At 43.5% G+C, this 13584-nt stretch overlaps 3 non-coding genes and 1 pseudogene across 3 annotated transcripts; all 4 read left to right on the forward strand.

The window, feature by feature from the left end:
• Window positions 1-4947: 4947 nt before the first annotated feature.
• On the forward strand, window positions 4948-5097 carry LOC145878699 (uncharacterized; annotated as a pseudogene).
• A 2473-nt stretch (window positions 5098-7570) lies between these two features.
• LOC145878695 (U1 spliceosomal RNA) lies at window positions 7571-7734 on the forward strand. The gene has a single exon (XR_014392244.1). It is a non-coding gene; the product is annotated as a U1 spliceosomal RNA (small nuclear RNA).
• Window positions 7735-10514: 2780 nt separating this feature from the next.
• Window positions 10515-10678, forward strand: LOC123742605 (U1 spliceosomal RNA). The gene has a single exon (XR_006769758.2). It is a non-coding gene; the product is annotated as a U1 spliceosomal RNA (small nuclear RNA).
• A 2566-nt stretch (window positions 10679-13244) lies between these two features.
• LOC123742610 (U1 spliceosomal RNA) lies at window positions 13245-13408 on the forward strand. Its single transcript, XR_006769763.2, has one exon. It is a non-coding gene; the product is annotated as a U1 spliceosomal RNA (small nuclear RNA).
• The last annotated feature ends 176 nt before the right edge of the window (window positions 13409-13584 follow it).

Below are 13584 nucleotides of genomic sequence, written 5' to 3' on the forward strand. Positions count from 1 at the left end.
AATTTGTTTCTTTGGGATAGGTGGGACAGTAGCATCCCACCTGGCCAACATCCGGTGAAATTGCAGAGCGCGAAATTCAAATTAAATTACTATAAATATTAAACTTTCATGAAATCACAAGTGCAACACATCAAAATAAAGCTTAACTTGTTGTTAATCCAACCGCCGTGTCAGATTTCAAAAAGGCTTTACGGTGAAAGCAAACCATGCGATTATCTGAGGACAGCGCCCAGCACACAAATGCATAACAAATCATTTTCAACCAGGGAGTTGCGACACGAAAGTCAGAAATAGCGATATAATATATGCCTTACCTTTGAAGATCTTCTGTTGGCACTCCAAAAGGTCCCAGTTACATTACAAATGGTCCTTTTGTTCGATAAAGTCCTTCTTTATATCCATAAAAACTCAGTTTAGCTGGCGCGCTTCATCAATAATCCACTCGGTTTCCTTCCTTCAAAATGCATACAAAATGAATCCCAAACGTTACCAATAAACTTATCCAAACAAGTCAATCAACGTTTATAATCAATCCTTAGGTATCCTAATACGCAAATAAACAATACAATTTAAGACAGAATCATTATTGTCTTTACCGGTGAAAAATACCAAAGAACACTCTCAGTCACGCACTTTGAAACACTACAGCCAAAATGGGAGCCACCTAGTAAAACTGCAATTTCTGGCTCATTTAAAAAAAAAAAAACAGCCTGCAACTCTTTCTAACGACTGTTGACATCTAGTGGAAGCCCTAGGAACTGCAATCGGGCACGATTTCGCCCTTTTATAAAAGCGCCAGCCATTGAAATCAGTGGTAGGAGGATTTCTTTTGGGGGGGAGGGGGATGGTTTGTCCTCGGGGTTTCGCCTGCCATTTCAGTTCTGTTTTACTCACAGACGTTATTTTAACCGTTTTAGAAACTTTAGAGTGTTTTCCATCCATATCTACCAATGCATATCCTAGCTTCTGGGCCTGTGTAGCAGGCAGTTTACTTTGCGCATGCTTTTCATCCGGAAGTCAAAATATCGCCCCCTATCCCTAGTAGCTACTACTGTGTCTTGTTGTTGTTGATGAAGTAGTAGGCGACTGTTTCTCCTTTATATCTGGGGTCGTATGTGATGAAACTATTCCTACAATGTCTGGAACGCTACAAAATACCAGAAATAGTTGGTGTCTTTCGGTTGGCTGTGTGAGCACGAATGTGATTTCAGCATTTCTACCGTGTTGCATGATGGGAAAAATAGTCAGACAGCGATATAATATAATAAAACAAAGTGCATCGCTTTTCCACCGCTTTGTCCGCAACTGTATTAGTAAACGTTATTAGACCCTGGTCGATATGATTTACATTTACATTTAAGTCATTTAGCAGACGCTCTTATCCAGAGCGACTTACAAAATGGTGCATTCACCTTATGATATCCAGTGGAACAACCACTTTACAATAGTGCATCTAAATCTTTTAAGGGGGGGGGGGTTAGAAGGATTACTTTATCCTATCCTAGGTATTCCTTAAAGAGGTGGGGTTTCAGGTGTCTCCGGAAGGTGGTGATTGACTCCGCTGTCCTGGCGTCGTGAGGGAGCTTGTTCCACCATTGGGGTGCCAGAGCAGAGAACAGTTTTGACTGGGCTGAGCGGGAACTGTGCTTCCTCAGAGGTAAGGGGGCCAGCAGGCCAGTGGTGGATGAACGCAGTGCCCTTGTTTGGGTGTAGGGCCTGATCAGAGCCTGAAGGTATGGAGGTGCCGTTCCCTTCACAGCTCCGTAGGCAATCACCATGGTCTTGTAGCGGATGCGAGCTTCAACTGGAAGCCAGTGGAGAGAGCGGAGGAGCGGGGTGACGTGAGAGAACTGGAAGGTTGAACACCAGACGGGCTGCGGCGTTCTGGATGAGTTGTAGGGGTTTAATGGCACAGGCAGGGAGCCCAGCCAACAGCAAGTTGCAGTAATCCAAACGGGAGATGACAAGTGCCTGGATTAGGACCTGCGCCGCTTCCTGTGTGAGGCAGGGTCGTACTCTGCGAATGTTGTAGAGCATGAACCTACAGGATCGGGTCACCGCCTTGATGTTAGTGGAGAACGACAGGGTGTTGTCCAGGATCACGCCAAGGTTCTTAGCACTCTGGGAGGAGGACACAAGGGAGTTGTCAACCATGATGGCGAGATCATGGAACGGGCAGTCCTTCCCCGGGAGGAAGAGCAGCTCCGTCTTGCCGAGGTTCAGCTTGAGCTGGTGATCCGTCATCCACACTGATATGTCTGACAGACATGCAGAGATGCGATTCGCCGCCTGGTTATCAGAAGGGGGAAAGGAGAAGATTAATTGTGTGTCGTCTGCATAGCAATGATAGGAGAGACCATGTGAGGATATGACAGAGCCAAGTGACTTGGTGTATAGCGAGAATAGGAGAGGGCCTAGAACAGAGCCCTGGGGGACACCAGTGGTGAGAGCGCATGGTGCGGAGACAGATTCTCGCCACGCCACCTGGTAGGAGCGACCTGTCAGGTAGGACGCAATCCAAGCGTGGGCCGCGCCGGAGATGCCCAACTCGGAGAGGGTGGAGAGGAGGATCTGATGGTTCACAGTATCAAAGGCAGCAGATAGGTCTAGAAGGATGAGAGCAGAGGAGAGAGAGTTAGCTTTAGCAGTGCGGAGAGCCTCCGTGACACAGAGAAGAGCAGTCTCAGTTGAATGCCCAGTCTTGAAACCTGACTGATTAGGATCAAGAAGGTCATTCTGAGCGAGATAGCAGGAGAGCTGGCCAAGGACGGCACGTTCAAGAGTTTTGGAGAGAAAAGAAAGAAGGGATACTGGTCTGTAGTTGTTGACATCGGAGGGATCGAGTGTAGGTTTTTTCAGAAGGGGTGCAACTCTCGCTCTCTTGAAGACGGAAGGGACGTAGCCAGCGGTCAAGGATGAGTTGATGAGCGAGGTGAGGAAGGGGAGAAGGTCTCCGGAAATGGTCTGGAGAAGAGAGGAGGGGATAGGGTCAAGTGGGCAGGTTGTTGGGCGGCCGGCCGTCACAAGATGCGAGATTTCATCTGGAGAGAGAGGGGAGAAAGAGGTCAAAGCACAGGGTAGGGCAGTGTGAGCAGGAGCAGCGGTGTCGTTTGACTTAGCAAACGAGGATCGGATATCGTCAACCTTCTTTTCAAAATGGTTGACGAAGTCATCCGCAGAGAGGGAGGAGGGGGGGGGGAGGGGGAGGAGGATTCAGGAGGGAGGAGAAGGTAGCAAAGAGCTTCCTAGGGTTAGAGGCAGATGCTTGGAATTTAGAGTGGTAGAAAGTGGCTTTAGCAGCAGAGACAGAAGAGGAGAATGTAGAGAGGAGTGAGTGAAAGGATGCCAGGTCCGCAGGGAGGCGAGTTTTCCTCCATTTCCGCTCAGCTGCCCGGAGCCTTGTTCTGTGAGCTCGTAGTGAGTCGTCGAGCCACGGAGCAGGAGGGGAGGACCGAGCCGGCCTGGAGGATAGGGGACAGAGAAAATCAAAGGATGCAGAAATGGAGGAGAGGAGGGTTGAGGAGGCAGAATCAGGAGATAGGTTGGAGAAGGTTTGAGCAGAGGGAAGAGATGATAGGATGGAAGAGGAGAGAGTAGCGGGAGAGAGAGAGCGAAGGTTGGGACGGCGCAATACCATCCGAGTAGGGGCAGAGTGAGAAGTGTTGGATGAGAGCAAGAGGGAAAAGGATACAAGATAGTGGTCGGAGATTTGGAGGGGAGTTGCAATGAGATTAGTGGAAGAACAGCATCTAGTAAAGATGAGGTCAAGCGTATTGCCTGCCTTGTGAGTAGGGGGGGAAGGTGAGAGGGTGAGGTCGAAAGAGGAGAGGAGTGGAAAGAAGGAGGCAGAGAGGAATGAGTCGAAGGTAGACGTGGGGAGGTTAAAGTCACCCAGAACTGTGAGAGGTGAGCCATCCTCAGGAAAGGAACTTATCAAGGCGTCAAGCTCATTGATGAACTCTCCAAGGGAACCTGGAGGGCGATAAATGATAAGGATGTTAAGCTTGAAAGGCCTGGTAACTGTGACAGCATGGAATTCAAATGAGGAGATAGACAGATGGGTCAGGGGAGAAAGAGAGAATGTCCACTTGGGAGAGATGAGGATTCCAGTGCCACCACCCCGCTGGCTCGATGCTCTAGGGGTATGCGTTAAAACGTGTGCAGACGAAGAGAGAGCAGTAGGAGTAGCAGTGTTATCTGTGGTAATCCATGTTTCCGTCAGCGCCAGGAAGTCTAGGGACTGGAGGGTAGCATAGGCTGAGATGAACTCAGCCTTGTTGGCTGCAGACCGGCAGTTCCAGAGGCTGCCGGAGACCTGGAACTCCACGTGGGTCGTGCGCGCTGGGACCACCAGGTTAGAGTGGCAGCGGCCACGCGGTGTGAAGCGTTTGTATGGCCTGTGCAGAGAGGAGAGAACAGGGATAGACAGACACATAGTTGACAAGCTACAGAAGTGTTGTTTCTTGTATTATTGTCTCCTGTGTCTTTAGAGAACTGTTTCACTTTGATATCCTTTTTCTTCTGTCCTGATTTTCTCTTTCTTTTCTTCTGTTAACTAGATATTCTTTGTTGTTCTTCGTTAGCTAGCTAGCTTCTTCCAAAAGAGTCCCTAGCAACTGCTTAGCAACTGGTAAACAATTCAGCTTGCTAAGATAACTACAATTTTATGAAAAATAGTTATTTTTCAAAAGCCTATCTTCTTTGTTTGTTGCTTGTTTTTTCTCCTATTCAGTCTTGCAGTTTTCTTTTGCTTTTTTCCGATGTACTTCACTCTAAAAACCATGTAAATTTCAATATTTGTAGGAGCTCATTTTTCAGCTGCTGCTGCTCAAATTGGAGTTCCGGAACATGATGATATGATGTGGTATTGTGAGTAGTACAAGTGGTAACCGTTAGACAAACACCTTTGTCCTGGAATGAGTGCCCCTCTACCAACGTGTACAACTCATACTTACCTGGCAAGGGAGACACCGTGATCAAGAAGGCGCTTCACCCAGGGCGAGGCTCAGCCATTGCACTCCGGCTGTGCTGACCCCTGCGAATTTCCCAAATGTGGAAATCTCTGGTAGTGGGGGACTGCGTTCGCGCTCTCCCCTGATCTTGATGTTAAAAATAATGTATAAGCTGGTATTCCGAGTTATAACTCTTTCAGTTCTGTTGACAAAGAGATTTATCATCATTTACATTTTCTTCCTTATCAGATGAATGGTTATAGAATGTAGGATATATTTAAAAGCCAACTAAGGCCTCAGAGATACATTTTGTCTTCTGATAACCACAATGTGTGTGATCTGTTATTGTAGCACTGGTGATTATTTATGCCTGTCATGTCCTGATTATGTCAAGGAAAAGGCTTACTTGTGAATGGATCATTTTGCGCCCTCAGATCTAATCTGGATTGAGGTGTTTTATTCGCTAGATAATTAAGTCATTTATAGGACCGTTTGTAATTTAAGACCACAATAAACAGGCTGCCTCACATACGGTCGTGATTGGGAGTCCCATATCATCTGAAATGGAATCGGTCTATATCACCAAGGCTCATCAACTTTGTATATTGTATCCATTACCATTCCACAGATATTTCCCTGGTCAGCTATTACCATGACATCAGACATTTCCCTGGTCAACCGTTACCACGACAACAGCCATTTCCCTGGTCAACCATTACCATGACAACAGACATTTCCCTGGTCAACCATTACAATGCCACAGACATTTCCCTGGTCAACTATTCCACAGACATTTTCCTGGTCCACTTATTTCCTGATGAAGTCAGTCAAAACAGAGAAATTCTTGCCAGTATATTCCTCTATCTGTTCATAAATTACTTTTTCCAGCATCTTAGACCGCTCACTCAAAATTGATACAGGTCTGTTTTGCTGCCCTTCTTGTGGATAGGGGTCACTCTAGCATTGGCCATATACCACAAACCCCCAGAAGGGCATTATTGATATTAGAAACTGGTTACCAACTAAATTAGAACAGTAAAAATATTCGTTTTTGTCAATCTGCATTCAGGGCTCAAACCACCCAGTTTATAATTTATAATAGATCACTTGTCTGAAAAGTATGAGTTGCAGTAGCCTATTCAATTGGCCCAGCGTTGTCCAGGTTTGGCCGGTGTAGGCCTTCATTGTAAATAAGAATTTGTTTCTTTGGGATAGGTGGGACAGTAGCGTCCCACCTGGCCAACATCCGGTGAAATTGCAGAGCGCGAAATTCAAATTAAATTACTATAAATATTAAACTTTCATGAAATCACAAGTGCAACACATCAAAATAAAGCTTAACTTGTTGTTAATCCAACCGCCGTGTCAGATTTCAAAAAGGCTTTACGGTGAAAGCAAACCATGCGATTATCTGAGGACAGCGCCCAGCACACAAATGCATAACAAATCATTTTCAACCAGGGAGTTGCGACACGAAAGTCAGAAATAGCGATATAATATATGCCTTACCTTTGAAGATCTTCTGTTGGCATTCCAAAAGGTCCCAGTTACATTACAAATGGTCCTTTTGTTCGATAAAGTCCTTCTTTATATCCATAAAAACTCAGTTTAGCTGGCGCGCTTCATCAATAATCCACTCGGTTTCCTTCCTTCAAAATGCATACAAAATGAATCCCAAACGTTACCAATAAACTTATCCAAACAAGTCAATCAACGTTTATAATCAATCCTTAGGTATCCTAATACGCAAATAAACAATACAATTTAAGACAGAATCATTATTGTCTTTACCGGTGAAAAATACCAAAGAACACTCTTCAGTCACGCACTTTGAAACACTACAGCCAAAATGGGAGCCACCTAGTAAAACTGCAATTTCTGGCTCATTTTAAAAAAAAAACAGCCTGCAACTCTTTCTAACGACTGTTGACATCTAGTGGAAGCCCTAGGAACTGCAATCGGGCACGATTTCGCCCTTTTATAAAAGTGCCAGCCATTGAAATCAGTGGTAGGAGGATTTCTTTTGGGGGGAGGGGGATGGTTTGTCCTCGGGGTTTAGCCTGCCATTTCAGTTCTGTTTTACTCACAGACGTTATTTTAACAGTTTTAGAAACTTTAGAGTGTTTTCCATCCATATCTACCAATGCATATCCTAGCTTCTGGGCCTAAGTAGCAGGCAGTTTACTTTGCGCATGCTTTTCATCCGGAAGTCAAAATATCGCCCCCTATCCCTAGTAGCTACTACTGTGTCTTGTTGTTGTTGATGAAGTAGTAGGCATCTGTTTCTCCTTTATATCTGGGGTCGTATGTGATGAAACTATTCCTACAATGTCTGGAACGCTACAAAACACCAGAAATAGTTGGTGTCTTTCGGTTGGCTGTGTGAGCACGAATGTGATTTCAGCATTTCTACCGTGTTGCATGATGGGAAAAATAGTCAGACAGCGATATAATAAAACAAAGTGCATCGCTTTTCCACCGCTTTGTCCGCAACTGTATTAGTAAACGTTATTAGACCCTGGTCGATATGATGTGGTATTGTCAGTAGTACAAGTGGTAACCGTTAGACAAACACCTTTGTCCTGGAATGAGTGCCCCTCTACCAACGTGTACAACTCATACTTACCTGGCAAGGGAGACACCGTGATCAAGAAGGCGCTTCACCCAGGGCGAGGCTCAGCTATTGCACTCCGGCTGTGCTGACCCCTGCGAATTTCCCAAATGTGGAATTCTCGATTGCATAATTTCTGGTAGTGGGGGACTGCGTTCGCGCTCTCCCCTGATCTTGATGTTAAAAATAATGTATAAGCTGGTATTCCGAGTTATAACTCTTTCAGTTCTGTTGACAAAGAGATTTATCATAATTTACATTTTCTTCCTTATCAGATGAATGGTTATAGAATGTAGGATATATTTAAAAGCCAACTAAGGCCTCAGAGATACATTTTGTCTTCTGATAACCACAATGTGTGTGATCTGTTATTGTAGCACTGGTGATTATTTATGCCTGTCATGTCCTGATTATGTCAAGGAAAAGGCTTACTTGTGAATGGATCATTTTGCGCCCTCAGATCTAATCTGGATTGAGGTGTTTTATTCGCTAGATAATTAAGTCATTTATAGGACCGTTTGTAATTTAAGACCACAATAAACAGGCTGCCTCACATACGGTCGTGATTGGGAGTCCCATATCATCTGAAATGGAATCGGTCTATATCACCAAGGCTCATCAACTTTGTATATTGTATCCATTACCATTCCACAGATATTTCCCTGGTCAGCTATTACCATGACAACAGACATTTCCCTGGTCAACCGTTACCACGACAACAGACATTTCCCTGGTCAACCATTACCATGACAACAGACATTTCCCTGGTCAACCATTACCATGACAACAGACATTTCCCTGGTCAACCATTACCATTCCACAGACATTTCCCTGGTCAACCATTACCATGTCACAGACATTTCCCTGGTCAACTATTACCATGACAACAGACATTTCCCTGGTTAACTGTTACCATGACAACAGACATTTCCCTGCTCAATCATTCCCATTCCACAGACATTTCCCTGGTCATCCATTACCATGACAACAGACATTTCCCTGGTCAACCATTACAATGCCACAGACATTTCCCTGGTCAACCATTACCATTCCACAGACATTTCCCTGGTCAACCATTACAATGCCACAGACATTTCCCTGGTCAACTATTCCACAGACATTTTCCTGGTCCACTTATTTCCTGATGAAGTCAGTCAAAACAGAGAAATTCTTGCCAGTATATTCCTCTATCTGTTCATAAATTACTTTTTCCAGCATCTTAGACCGCTCACTCAAAATTGATACAGGTCTGTTTTGCTGCCCTTCTTGTGGATAGGGGTCACTCTAGCATTGGCCATATACCACAAACCCCCAGAAGGGCATTATTGATATTAGAAACTGGTTACCAACTAAATTAGAACAGTAAAAATATTTGTTTTTGTCAATCTGCATTCAGGGCTCAAACCACCCAGTTTATAATTTATAATAGATCACCTGTCTGAAAAGTATGAGTTGCAGTAGCCTATTCAATTGGCCCAGCGTTGTCCAGGTTTGGCCGGTGTAGGCCTTCATTGTAAATAAGAATTTGTTTCTTTGGGATAGGTGGGACAGTAGCGTCCCACCTGGCCAACATCCGGTGAAATTGCAGAGCGCGAAATTCAAATTAAATTACTATAAATATTAAACTTTCATGAAATCACAAGTGCAACACATCAAAATAAAGCTTAACTTGTTGTTAATCCAGCCGCCGTGTCAGATTTCAAAAAGGCTTTACGGTGAAAGCAAACCATGCGATTATCTGAGGACAGCGCCCAGCACACAAATGCATAACAAATCATTTTCAACCAGGGAGTTGCGACACGAAAGTCAGAAATAGCGATATAATATATGCCTTACCTTTGAAGATCTTCTGTTGGCACTCCAAAAGGTCCCAGTTACATTACAAATGGTCCTTTTGTTCGATAAAGTCCTTCTTTATATCCATAAAAACTCAGTTTAGCTGGCGCGCTTCATCAATAATCCACTCGGTTTCCTTCCTTCAAAATGCATACAAAATGAATCCCAAACATTACCATAAACTTATCCAAACAAGTCAATCAACGTTTATAATCAATCCTTAGGTATCCTAATACGCAAATAAACAATACAATTTAAGACTGAGAATCATTATTGTCTTTACCGTTGAAAAATACCAAAGAACACTCTCAGTCACGCACTTGGAAACACTACAGCCAAAATGGGAGCCACCTAGTAAAACTGCAATTTCTGGCTCATTTTTAAAAAAAAACAGCCTGCAACTCTTTCTAACGACTGTTGATATCTAGTGGAAGCCCTAGGAACTGCAATCGGGCACGATTTCGCCCTTTTATAAAAGTGCCAGCCATTGAAATCAGTGGTAGGAGGATTTCTTTTGGGGGGGAGGGGGATGGTTTGTCCTCGGGGTTTCGCCTGCCATTTCAGTTCTGTTTTACTCACAGACGTTATTTTAACAGTTTTAGAAACGTTAGAGTGTTTTCCATCCATATCTACCAATGCATATCCTAGCTTCTGGGACTGAGTAGCAGGCAGTTTACTTTGCGCATGCTTTTCATCCGGAAGTCAAAATATCGCCCCCTATCCCTAGTAGCTACTACTGTGTCTTGTTGTTGTTGATGAAGTAGTAGGCGACTGTTTCTCCTTTATATCTGGGGTCGTATGTGATGAAACTATTCCTACAATGTCTGGAACGCTACAAAACACCAGAAATAGTTGGTGTCTTTCAGTTGGCTGTGTGAGCACGAATGTGATTTCAGCATTTCTACCGTGTTGCATGATGGGAAAAATAGTCAGACAGCGATATAATATAATAAAACAAAGTGCATCGCTTTTCCACCGCTTTGTCCGCAACTGTATTAGTAAACGTTATTAGACCCTGGTCGATATGATGTGGTATTGTCAGTAGTACAAGTGGTAACCGTTAGACAAACACCTTTGTCCTGGAATGAGTGCCCCTCTACCAACGTGTACAACTCATACTTACCTGGCAAGGGAGACACCGTGATCAAGAAGGCGGTTCACACAGGGCGAGGCTCAGCCATTGCACTCCGGCTGTGCTGACCCCTGCGAATTTCCCAAATGTGGAAATCTCGATTGCATAATTTCTGGTAGTGGGGGACTGCGTTCGCGCTCTCCCCTGATCTTGATGTTAAAAATAATGTATAAGCTGGTATTCCGAGTTATAACACTTTCAGTTCTGTTGACAAAGAGATTTATCATCATTTACTTTTTCTTCCTTATCAGATGAATGGTTATAGAATGTAGGATATATTTAAAAGCCAACTAAGGCCTCAGAGATACATTTTGTCTTCTGATAACCACAATGTGTGTGATCTGTTATTGTAGCACTGGTGATTATTTATGCCTGTCATGTCCTGATTATGTCAAGGAAAAGGCCTACTTGTGAATGGATCATTTTGCGCCCTCAGATCTAATCTGGATTGAGGTGTTTTATTCGCTAGATAATTAAGTCATTTATACGACCGTTTGTAATTTAAGACCACAATAAACAGGCTGCCTCACATACGGTCGTGATTGGGAGTCCCATATCATCTGAAATGGAATTGGTCTATATCACCAAGGCTCATCAACTTTGTATATTGTATCCATTACCATTCCACAGATATTTCCCTGGTCAGCTATTACCATGACAACAGACATTTCCCTGGTCAACCGTTACCACGACAACAGCCATTTCCCTGGTCAACCATTACCATGACAACAGACATTTCCCTGGTCAACCATTACCATGAAAACAGACATTTCCCTGGTCAACCATTACCATTCCACAGACATTTCCCTGGTCAACCATTACAATGCCACAGACATTTCCCTGGTCAACTATTCCACAGACATTTTCCTGGTCCACTTATTTCCTGATGAAGTCAGTCAAAACAGAGAAATTCTTGCCAGTATATTCCTCTATCTGTTCATAAATTACTTTTTCCAGCATCTTAGACCGCTCACTCAAAATTGATACAGGTCTGTTTTGCTGCCCTTCATGTGGATAGGGGTCACTCTAGTATTGGCCATATACCACAAACCCCCAGAAGGGCATTATTGATATTAGAAACTGGTTACCAACTAAATTAGAACAGTAAAAATATTTGTTTTTGTCAATCTGCATTCAGGGCTCAAACCACCCAGTTTATAATTTATAATAGATCACCTGTCTGAAAAGTACTACATACTATGAGTTGCAGTAGCCTATTCAATTGGCCCAGCGTTGTCCAGGTTTGGCCGGTGTAGGCCTTCATTGTAAATAAGAATTTGTTTCTTTGGGATAGGTGGGACAGTAGCGTCCCACCTGGCCAACATCCGGTGAAATTGCAGAGCGCGAAATTCAAATTAAATTACTATAAATATTAAACTTTCATGAAATCACAAGTGCAACACATCAAAATAAAGCTTAACTTGTTGTTAATCCAGCCGCCGTGTCAGATTTCAAAAAGGCTTTACGGTGAAAGCAAACCATGCGATTATCTGAGGACAGCGCCCAGCACACAAATGCATAACAAATCATTTTCAACCAGGGAGTTGCGACACGAAAGTCAGAAATAGCGATATAATATATGCCTTACCTTTGAAGATCTTCTGTTGGCACTCCAAAAGGTCCCAGTTACATTACAAATGGTCCTTTTGTTCAATAAAGTCCTTCTTTATATCCATAAAAACTCAGTTTAGCTGGCGCGCTTCATCAATAATCCACTCGGTTTCCTTCCTTCAAAATGCATACAAAATTAATCCCAAACGTTACCAATAAACTTATCCAAACAAGTCAATCAACGTTCATAATCAATCCTTAGGTATCCTAATACGCAAAAAAACAATACAATTTAAGACTGAGAATCATTATTGTCTTTACCGGTGAAAAATACCAAAGAACACTCTCAGTCACGCACTTGGAAACACTACAGCCAAAATGGGAGCCACCTAGTAAAACTGCAATTTCTGGCTCATTTAAAAAAAAAACAGCCTGCAACTCTTTCTAACGAGTGTTGACATCTAGTGGAGGCCCTAGGAACTGCAATCGGGCATGATTTCGCCCTTTTATAAAAGTGCCAGCCTTTGAAATCAGTGGTAGGAGGATTTCTTTTGGGGGGGAGGGGGATGGTTTGTCCTCGGGGTTTCGCCTGCCATTTCAGTTCTGTTTTACTCACAGACGTTATTTTAACAGTTTTAGAAACTTTAGAGTGTTTTCTATCCATATCTACCAATGCATATCCTAGCTTCTGGGCCTGAGTAGCAGGCAGTTTACTTTGCGCATGCTTTTCATCCGGAAGTCAAAATATCGCCCCCTATCCCTAGCAGCTACTACTGTGTCTTGTTGTTGTTGATGAAGTAGTAGGCGACTGTTTCTCCTTTATATCTGGGGTCGTATGTGATGAAACTATTCCTACAATGTCTGGAACGCTACAAAACGCTACAAAACACCAGAAATAGTTGGTGTCTTTCGGTTGGCTGTGTGAGCACGAATGTGATTTCAGCATTTCTACCGTGTTGCATGATGGGAAAAATAGTCAGACAGCGATATAATATAATAAAACAAAGTGCATCGCTTTTCCACCGCTTTGTCCGCAACTGTATTAGTAAACGTTATTAGACCCTGGTCGATATGATGTGGTATTGTCAGTAGTACAAGTGGTAACCGTTAGACAAACACCTTTGTCCTGGAATGAGTGCCCCTCTACCAACGTGTACAACTCATACTTACCTGGCAAGGGAGACACCGTGATCAAGAAGGCGGTTCACCCAGGGCGAGGCTCAGCCATTGCACTCCGGCTGTGCTGACCCCTGCGAATTTCCCAAATGTGGAAATCTCGATTGCATAATTTCTGGTAGTGGGGGACTGCGTTCGCGCTCTCCCCTGATCTTGATGTTAAAAATAATGTATAAGCTGGTATTCTGAGTTATAACTCTTTGAGTTCTGTTGACAAAGAGATTTATCATCATTTACATTTTCTTCCTTATCAGATGAATGGTTATAGAATGTAGGATATATTTAAAAGCCAACTAAGGCCTCAGAGATACATTTTGTCTTCTGAT

The sequence above is a fragment of the Salmo salar genome, chromosome 04 (assembly GCF_965601325.2).
Source record: "Salmo salar chromosome 04, fSalSal1, whole genome shotgun sequence".
Classification (NCBI taxonomy): domain Eukaryota; kingdom Metazoa; phylum Chordata; class Actinopteri; order Salmoniformes; family Salmonidae; genus Salmo; species Salmo salar.